Here is an 8,693-nt window from a genome sequence, read left to right on the forward strand (position 1 = left end):
ATGTAATAAAATGAAAACAATCTTATACATACACATACACGTACTTTACAATGCCATTCACTACACTGTATGGTATTTTTCAATAATACACTGCAAAATTCCATATATCTTTGAGCATACTACAGAGAGAATGAGTGGAAGCATAGACTCACAAAGATCTGTACTGCAACAAAATTGAGGATGCTCGTATATTTGGCACACATCTAACAATGAAAATTATAAACTAACAGAACTGCATAGACCCTTCAAGAAGAGTGTTCTATATCTGGAACAGTAACCTTGAAATATTTCCCTCTGTCTACCCCAAAACATTTATAAACAAAAAGTGGAAAGATCCTGCAGAGAAGAAATAAAGGGTTACTAAGACGGCCATTGCTACACCGAACATAAGAGCCTTCCCTTTGTGCCTCATGGCCACCACATCAATAACACGGCAAAGTCTCAGTGATGTCACTGTTTGAGGTAGAAGATGCTGTACTACTGAGGAACTAAGTCGCTACAAGATATTTCCATTAGAGGAGAAAGAGCACCACCCTTGAAAAATTCGCTTGGTTGAGTGCTGTTGAGTCAAGTTCAAGGCAGCACAGAAATCAATGGAAACCTACACTGGGCCCCAGAGCTGTGAGATTAGTGAAGTCCAGTGGGGTTTCCCGTCCTACACATGGGAGAACTAGACAGGCACTGCCAAGGGCAGAAGGAGACTGGGCTTCAGAAAATTACACCTCTGAAGAACACTCTTGCCTACTGTCAACCTCTAAGACTGCTCCTGCGACAGCAGAGGACAGTTTTCAGACACAGCATTGGGCAGGATGTTCAATGGTTAGTGTATTGGTAAATTAACAGGCTCCCAAATAAAAGACTTAATTCAAGAAACTGTGTCCCAAGAGTCCAGAAAACTAGTAGAAAAGCGCTGAGTTGTGGAAATAATAGACATATCATACAACAGAAAATAAGCAAACACATTTAGCAAGGAAAGCCACATATCATACGACAGAAAATAAGCAAACACATTTAGCAAGGAAAGCCATTCTCATAGAAGTCTCGCATAAGGTTTCAGTAATACTTGTGCAGTGGATCAACTAGTAGTTTGTATTCGTTACATTCTTCATTGCTGCGGCCTACCCAGAAACAATATAAAAGAGGAAGAAGCTGTTCAGGGCCATGGTTTGAGGGTACAGTTCACGGCAGTGGAGCCGGCATACCAGGGGAAGTGAGACATGGCTGGTCACGTGGTATACAATCAGGAAGCAGAAAGAGATGAATGCTGGCGTTCAGTTCACTTACTCCTTTTCCTCTTTTTATTCAGTCCAGAACCCCAGCCCATGAGATGGTGCTGCCCACGTTCAGGGTGAGCCCTCCTCATTTAAACTTTTTTAGGAAATTCCCTCAGAGAAAAGCTTATATGCAAGCCTACTAGGTGACCCCAAATTCAATCAAGCTCAAAACAAAAACTGACAATCATACAACTAAAACAATTCTTCGTACATAAAAATAATTGAACATGTGCAAGCAAACTTCATCTCCTTCAGGCTCTTAAGCATCAAATTTTGCATCATTATAGGCTGTATATATCATTCATTTCTTCTTACCTCTTTTTCTTTTCTATTTATTTGTTTAGTTTCAGCCCAACCTGGTCTAGAATTTACTATACAGACAAAAGTATATTTTTGATTTAGAGACTATTCTTGGATAAAAATGCTGCAAATCACTAGGATATTTGAATGGTTGCAGTTTGGATAGTAAGGTATAAAGTTGACTATGCATATTTTGGTTGTTTCATAAATCCTGCCTCATTCACTGAATGATGTCACTTCATTTTTAATTTAATTATTTCAACGTTAAGTCACAGGCACAAAGTTCCTTTAATGTTCAAGAGAAATTCTTGAATAAAGCAGACTTTGGGGACTTGTATCCATGACTTAGCAGCTCATATTTGATAAAGAAAATTACTAGAAAAGTGATCATTTTGAGAGACTATTATCATAGTACACTGGAATTATCCTGTGCCCACTACCCATGCTTTTAGATTCCTAACAGCACATCAGAAGAGAAACGCTTCTTGAAAGGGTCTTACAGAGGAACGTTGTTAAAATGAGGTTTCTAAGGTAGCACTAACACACAGGACTGGGTGGTTTTGTAAGAAGAGGAGGTTAGGGCAAGGACACACAAAGGGGGGGTAAAGGACAGAAACAGGAAGAAGATGGCCAGCTGCTAGCCAAAGGGAGGAGCCTCAGGAAGAGACAGCCTGGGTAGCTGACACTTCCGTCTTGAACTTTAAATCTCTTGGCTGTGAGAGAATTCATTTCTGGTTTTTAAGTCACCCAGTTTGTGGTATTTTGTTACAGTAGGCCAAACAAACAAATGCAACCCAGTAACGGAGGCCATCTAAACTAAGCCCCAGAAATGCCCCTTAGTCTCAGGGTTCTATAAATGCAACGACAACCATAGGAAAGACAGGCCAGGCATGTGCAGTTCAACAGAACACAATGGGACAGATTTTGATGACATCAGGTGACAGTTGAGGGCATAGCCTTAGACCAAGTAAACCAGGGAGCTAATTGAAAAATTCAGCAGATGTCACCCAGAGTATGCAGAAACAGTATGTGAACTATCCCTGAATTGGGGTGGGGACTTGTAGGATTTTAGAGACCAAGACTGACAGCCTTTAACTTTTCAGATATGGGAGCCATGTAGCGGAGAGGACATGTAGCAGTGTGACGGGGAAAACAAGAGATAGGTTTAAGAGTTAATGAAAATGTTTAGAATATTTTAAAGATCAATACATGTATAGTTTGCGTAATAGTAACCAATAACAGGATAGAAGCCTTTTCAATAATACTGAAGACTTTGTGGAGGCATGGGCTTTTAATTACACAAAAGAGCATTAAATTAACAATAATATTTACCAATATTCTGTTCAAAATGCTTTTCAAACACCGAATAATTACCCAATTAAGCCAGTGTAAGATAAGCTGTTATTACTGTGGATTTAGTGAAAAAGACTAATAATAATTATTATAGCAGTTTCTGAAAAGTAAGACAGTGTTTACTGTGTATAACTGAGCACACCTCACACCATCTTAATGAGGAGGGAGCAGAAGAAACAAAAGGCTGACTATCTACATGAACTCAGCAGAACAGAGTTGCCTAAGAGCCAAGAGTCACGGCCTGTCGACAGTGAATTTAATATGCAAAGCAGAGATCAAAATTGGCAGAAGGCTATTTATGAATATTGTCAATACTGAGTATCACTGACTGACAATCGAGAATCTTTGGTCATGCCCTGAACAACATAATTCATCATACCAGTGCTCGGGGCAGTCATGTCCAAGCGATTTATCATCATCATTTTACTCGTTTGAGTACAAGGAGGGGAGACCGTTGATTGTTAACCTCTAGGGAGGCTGGATTTATAGCTGACGCCCCTCAGAACTTATCCTGGCTCTGCCCAAAGCAAAATGTTCCTTGCTTCCCTTCTGTTTAAGTCACCATCAAAGAGAGCATGATGCCTACAGGATTCAGTGAGCAAAGCCCAAATCTGATTCTCTGATAGCCAAGTAAGATAGTCAGGAAATTGTATTTTAAATGCCCTTTAAGCCATATGAAAAAAATATTAGTCAATGGTAAATAAGCATGATTCATTTCAAACGTCCTTTGGTGACAAATCAAGTCTGGAAATGCATTCACTGATAACTACATTTGGGAAGGAATGTCTTTCACAACTCATCCATGATCATTTCTCCATATTGGAAAAGTTGGCAGCATGCAATACACAAGCGCGCGCGCGCACACACACACACACACACACGCACACACGCATGCGTGCACGCATGTGCGCACATACGCACACATCCTTTTTTTCCAAATAAAAATTGGAGTCTTGATTGCCACCCTTTCTGGGTATTGAGTCTGCATGTATTTTTACTTCGACCCTGGCTGTGCTTGCAGACTGTAATGAAGCATCTGAAAGAGTGGTTCTCAACCTTGTTAATGCTGTGATAATGCTTTAACAGGCTTTATTATGTTGTGGTGACCCCAACCCTAAATCACTTTCACTGCTACTTCAAAACTATAATTTTGCTACTGTTATGAATCATAATGTAAATATCTGTGTTTTCTGATGGTCTTAGATGACCCCTGTGACCCAAAGGGGTTGCGACCCTCAGGTTGAAAATCGTCGACTTAACTGCTATTCTTTTTATCTTTGTTTAAAATCGTGAAGCTGACTGGGGCACTGTGGGATACAGTGTGCCTGTCATCCCCCCAACAGTGAAATGGATATTATTAAAAAAAATTATAAAAGCCCTGTACAGTACCTTCCACGCGGCTCTCAGGTTAGCTGGTGAACAGGACATGGAAATTCCCGGACACATAGTACTCAGACCTCCTAGAGTCTGTAAGGCAGCCCAAGTGAGGATGCGCCAACAAATTCTCCAGTCTCCGAAATAAAGGCAACCAAAGTGTATTCCTAGGTCACTTCATAGATCCACACCATGTGATGGTTTGTGTGATTGTCATCTTGACAAGAATGGAGACTTGGTTAGAAGGCAAGGCTTCTGGAACACCTAGAAGGAATTTTCTTGATCCAATTAGTTGTCTGCCATGCCTGTAGGGGATTATTTGGATTAGGTAAACTGAGGTGGGATGACTCACCTTACAAGTGTTACCACTCCCTTGACTGGGATGCTGGCTACATAAGAAGGACGCTGGTTGAGCACCGACATCATTGTCTGCTTCCTGACTGTACTTGCGGGGCAACCGGCTGCCTCAGGCTCCAGCTGCCACGACTGCCTCACCAGGATAGAAAATATCCTAAACTCTGAACCAAAAGAACCCCAGCTATTCTTGCCATGGTGTCTTATTGTAGCCACAGTGAAATGAACATCTTAATCTTGCTCTGGGGTGGTGTCTCCACAGGAGAGTAACTGATGGGAAAGCCTGCCCCAAGTGTGGGCAGCAGCATCTCATGGGCTATGATCCTGGACTATGTGGGTAAAAGGAAGAAAGGGGAGAGCCAGCTGACACCAGCATTCATCTTCCTACTTCCTCACAGTGACCACAACATAACCAGTTACCTCATGCTCCTACCGCCATGCCTTCGCTGTCATGATCGACTGCACCCACAAACTGTGAGCCCCCACCCACCCGCTAAAAGCATTCTCCTTTAAATTGCTTCTTGTCAGGTATTTGGACAAAGCGACAAGAAAAGATGAAACCCACATATTAGAACTTAGAACCCACATAGAACTTCTCTTCTATCTTTTCTCCAATTGTTCCTGCTTTTTTTTTTTTTTCAGTAATTCCTAGCCCGACTTCTCAGTTTTTAAGCTAGCAAACTGAGACTCACCTTTGATTCTCCCCTTTTCTGTCACACCCACATTCAACAGCAAGGTCAATGGAATCCAGTTCTGAGGTACTCAAAAAGCCCAGCCCTTCAGCAAATCCTGAAGAGCCTAATTCACATACAGCAGAGCATCAGCCCTGGGGGAAACAGCGGCAGAGGCAACAGGCATAAGACCCAGTGCCTTGGCTCCCTGTGGTGGCACATACCTGAAATTCCAGCTCTCCAGGAAGGAGACTCAAGCTTGAGGCTAGCTTGGGATACATAGCAAAGTACCAAACCATCAGTGGCTACATACGGAGATCCTGTCTCTCTGACACATTTGTCCTCAAGTAAAAGACATTCTTATATGAGGGAATAAATAACAAAGTTATAAATACAGTGGGCTATATGGGAGTTAGCAATGGGGGGAAGAGAGTACGAATACTAAGTCAAATGGTACACATCGGAAAGATGTGCTGATTATGTGACTTCCTTTCTCTGCCTCCACTGCCACTGATGTCACCAGCCCTGTTCTCAGCTTGTGATTGGGATTCATCACACCCGCCTTTGTGTTAATCCTGTTTCCTGTACTGAAAGTAACAGTCTTTTCCATATGGCACACATCCCAACATAACCTCTCCCAACCAGATATCCAACTTTATCTTGAACTGGGCACTGAAACCTTCCAGAAGTCCCAAGAATGCATCAAGTTCTTTCATGTCTCCGCTGCCCTACAAAGTGCCAGCAAAAGGAATATCTTTAGGTCCTTCTTATCTTTCTATATCATGATTTAAACTGGTGAGCCATCTCCATCACCAAATCCAGCCTGCACCCTCTCCACCAGTATCTATCCCAGCTCCCTCACCCACTTATAAGTTGTATCTGTAGATTAATTTGCTGGCTGGCTCCTTCACTCCCAAACAGAACATAATCTTAAGAATCGGGTGTCTTTATTTGTCTTGCTCTCATTACAGTTCCCGAGAGCACTCAAGCGCAGAGTACATATTTATTGATTGAATAAAGTAACCCTTCCTGACCACCTTGTAATTTCAACGCCAGATGTGACCAAAATATCATTAACTAAAAGCAGTGTCTAATTTTCATAAATCCATGGATTGTTAGGTTGAGTCAAGACTCAGAGATCAATGACCTCGATGCGCCTAGGAAACCTAAGTAACTTCTAAAAGCTCAGTGACTAGAGAGCCGGAGACAGACTCATTCTAGGCCCAAGTTCTTCCAACCCACTTTCTCTCTCTTTGAAATGAGATTTTTATTTTTTATTGTTGAGGGTTGGACAAAAGGCCTTGTGCATGCCAGGCAAGCACTGTGTCACTGAGCTTAAGTCCCAGTCCCTTTTTTTTTTTTTTTTTTTGGTTTTTCGAGACAGGGTTTCTCTGTGGCTTTGGGCCTGTCCTGGAACTAGCTCTGTAGACCAGGCTGATCTTGAACTCACAGAGATCCGCCTGCCTCTGCCTCCCGAGTGCTGGGATTAAAGCCACCACTGCCCGGCTAATTTTTCTATTTTTAACACAGGTCCTTACTCTGTAGCCCAAGCTGGCTTGGGACTTGAAATCCTCCTGCCTTAGCCTTGTGAGTAGCTTGTGCAGATGTATACCACCAGACCAGGCCACCGGAATTGATTCTTATGCTGTCTTCCAGATCATGACCTAAGTCTCTGTTGGAGGTGGGACAAGACTATAATATACAAGGTGGAAAGAGTCTAAGGGAGAGCATAGACTTTGGATTCGGAAAAACAGACCCCCCTCCTAACACCTTCTAGCAGCACGGCTCGAACATTCTTTGCCAAGTCTTGCTCATCCATACTCAAGAAGCTAACTGGCAAGGCTGTGCGATGGATCAATGTATAGAATTCAGGTACCACCCCTAGTAGCTAACTTTCACTAAATGTCAAAAAACAAGCACTTGAACATCCCTAGGATTCAGAATCCTGGAATAGAAATAAAAAATCCATTTGCTCTTTTATTCCAAAACTATATATGCTTTTGTAATTTTGATAACTCTAAAGCAACATCCAGCCTCCACAAATGAAAACATAATTTCATAAAGACACACTTGGTGAATCTGGAATTCAAATTAGCTTTTTGAAAATCGTTACCTGACCCATCAACAGTCAGAAATTGTAAGAAATATTTCTTTTCAGTGTGCACTGTGGTTTTCTTCCTTTTCTGATTTCTCTTTCTTCCTTGTTTCTTTTTCTTTTCTTTGAAGGGAGCTGGATATCCTTTCTCTCTATGTAAACTGTAAAGGAATGAACCAAATGAGTGTCTAGTCCCGGACCTCTTCTTTCAAAGGTTCCTTTTCTGTAGCAATGAATAAATGAACCTTAAGGCCAGGTATTAAGCACTTCTCAATTTCTTCTATGTCGGTAGAGATTTGAAGATGTTCTCCCTGGCAGGTATCACTATACCCAAAGCATCATTATAACCACCACTCAATATCAGGGTTGCATAAATGTCGCTAAGAGATTTAAGGAGACGCACTTAAGTGCTGGAATATATGTACAAGAAGGTAAAGGCTCCAGGCTGAGGGTTCGGATGCCAAAGCTCGTTAAAGAAACCCCAGCAAGGAACGGGGGCCTCCAGCTTCCATTTCCCCCTCCCTTTCCGGCACAGCTGCCCCAGCAGGTCCCTAGAGCACAGCAGTCAACTCGAAAAGAGCAAGCAAAGCACAGGACCCGCCGAGAGTCGCGAGCTTTCAAATAAGACTTTGGTAGACTTGAAACTTGGGGAGATTAGCGCCTTCTAAGTCCAGGCCATCTCCCCAAGGTCGGCGCCTGAAGTCAGGCCCCCTAGTCTTTGAAACCTCTCAGGAGACCTTCAGAGAAAAGTGGCGGAGCCACAGAGCAGCTTTCCTGCCCGGGGCTCCACGTGTCTCCTTTCAAGGCGAGACCCGACTTCCAGGCCTCGGTCCCCACCTTTTTTACCCGGCCCACAGCTCCTGCACCAGTTCCGAAGTTTCCTTTCTTCTGCCGTGCCTCTCCTGCTCCCCTGGGAACTTGAGCTAGGTCGGCTTTCCCCTCCCCCTTAATTTTCCCCCTCCCTCCTACTTCTCCCTTTCCGCGAGTCTTTTCCCCGCCCATTGACCCTAAGTCACGCCCCACTGCCTCCCAAAGCCACTATCAGTGAGCTCTTGCCTGCCCTGAGAACACGCCCATTAGGTTCCTGCTTTACCAAGCAGGAATTTAGGTCTAGGTTGGGCTCCCCCGGCTGGAGGGCAGGTTTACCGCTAAGGAGCTGCTCTGGAAGGCTGGGCTAGGAGCCCACCCACCCAAGGGGAGAGAGAAAGCAGCAGAACTTTGCCCGGGTCTCAGTTCTTCATAAAACAGCCTGGAAGATGAACTTCTTGAGTT

General features: G+C 43.2%; 1 protein-coding gene across 5 annotated transcripts in view; it reads right to left on the reverse strand.

Moving 5' to 3' along the window:
* Pter (phosphotriesterase related) overlaps nt 1-8,326 on the reverse strand; it is a 62,941-nt gene extending 54,615 nt beyond the window's left edge. The window contains exons 1-2 of one of the 5 annotated variants that reach the window (XM_057787787.1): nt 7,440-7,502; nt 4,317-4,518 (exon numbers count right to left, since the gene is read on the reverse strand). The gene's annotated coding sequence lies outside the window, so the exon portion shown is untranslated. Of the gene's footprint in view, nt 1-4,316; nt 4,537-7,439; nt 7,555-8,258 lie in introns of those variants that run through there. The other 4 variants (XM_057787789.1, XM_057787790.1, XM_057787791.1 and 1 more) reach the window with 4 other exon arrangements.
* Between the last annotated feature and the right edge of the window lie 367 nt (nt 8,327-8,693).

Source organism: Chionomys nivalis, chromosome 13, assembly GCF_950005125.1.
Source record: "Chionomys nivalis chromosome 13, mChiNiv1.1, whole genome shotgun sequence".
Taxonomy (NCBI): domain Eukaryota; kingdom Metazoa; phylum Chordata; class Mammalia; order Rodentia; family Cricetidae; genus Chionomys; species Chionomys nivalis.